The 1,386-nt window shown below is 37.0% G+C and overlaps 1 non-coding gene across 1 annotated transcript; it reads left to right on the plus strand.

The window, feature by feature from the left end:
• The first annotated feature begins 923 nt into the window (after window positions 1–923).
• LOC113767187 lies at window positions 924–1,028 on the plus strand. The gene has a single exon (XR_003467907.1). It is a non-coding gene; the product is annotated as a small nucleolar RNA R71 (small nucleolar RNA).
• Window positions 1,029–1,386: the final 358 nt, after the last annotated feature.

A 1,386-nucleotide genomic window follows, 5' to 3' on the forward strand; every position in this document is an offset into this window, starting at 1 on the left:
GAGGAAATGGAACTGCCGGAGGTATTGGAATGGTAGTGGAAGATGAAGGTTGATTTTTTTTTTCCCTACTACATTACCCCACACTCGCATCTTGCTCCACTCACTCATTTCCTTGCTTCTCACTCTCATTGTTTCCCCCATTTTCTACCGTCGGAGGATTCTCTAGTCCTTTACCACTACGAAGAGTAATGAACTTGACATGTTCTCTCGGATTCACCTCAGTTTTATTAGGTAATTCTACTTGATTTCGATTGTTAATAGAATTGGCAATTTGACCAATTTGGACCTTTACGTTTCTATATATCTCGGCCAATTGGTCCAACTGCCCCTCTAGTCGCTAGAACCTCTCTGAAGTACCCCTGGCTAACTTTTCCATTGCTATCTCCCAACCCGATTTAGTATCTACTTGTGGTTGTCTTGGTTGGGATCCCGGTGGATTAATCGGCTTTTGAGGATTGCATTGATCTTTTCACCCAAAATTTGGATGATTTCTCCATCTCGGATTGTATGTATTCGAGTATATGTTATTTTGAGTATTTCTATTGTAATTATTAACAAATTGAACCTAATCAAGATCAATACACCCGTTAGTATCATGATCACCTCCGCATATAGAACAAGAAGCTACATGTACATTAGATGAACTTGTACCACATCCAACTTATCTATTTAACACTTTCATCATATTGCTCATTTGGGCACTGCGCATATTAATGGTATCAATTTTGATCATACCTGCTTGGACTCTTGGATTACCTCTTTCATTAGCCCATTGATAATTGTTTGCCGCCATTTCCTCTATCAAACCTTGAGGTTCTTGGGGTGATTTTGCCATCAAGACTTCACCTACGGCTACATCAATAGTCATTTTAGTATAAAAGAATAAACCATTATAGAAGGTTTGTACGATTAGCCAATCGAAAAATCCATGGTGTGGATATTTCCGAAACAAATCTCTAAACCTTTCCTCCGCTTCATATAATAATTCACCATCCTGTTGGCTAAAACTAGTAATATCCTCTAAACTTAGCCGTTTTGCCGAGTGAAAAATATTTATTCAAGAATGCTCTAGATGAATCATCCCAAGTAGTGAAAGTTTTAGGAGCATGAGAGTGTAGCCAAATTTTAACTTTATCTCTTAAAGAAAATGGGAACAACTTTAGTCGTATTGCATCCTTACTAACTGCATTCATTTTGATTGCATCACATACCTCCAAAAATATGACTAAGTGCATATTTGGATCCTCTATGACATTACCTCTAAATTAAAATTGTTGAACCATTTGAATTAATAGTGGTTTAATTTCAAAATTGTTAGCATTTATTGTTGGCCGTGCTATACTTGTTTGAGATTCTTGAGTTCCCGGTAAAACAAAATCCTTAAGA

This window comes from Coffea eugenioides, chromosome 3, assembly GCF_003713205.1.
Source record: "Coffea eugenioides isolate CCC68of chromosome 3, Ceug_1.0, whole genome shotgun sequence".
In the NCBI taxonomy this organism is placed as follows: Eukaryota; Viridiplantae; Streptophyta; class Magnoliopsida; order Gentianales; family Rubiaceae; genus Coffea; species Coffea eugenioides.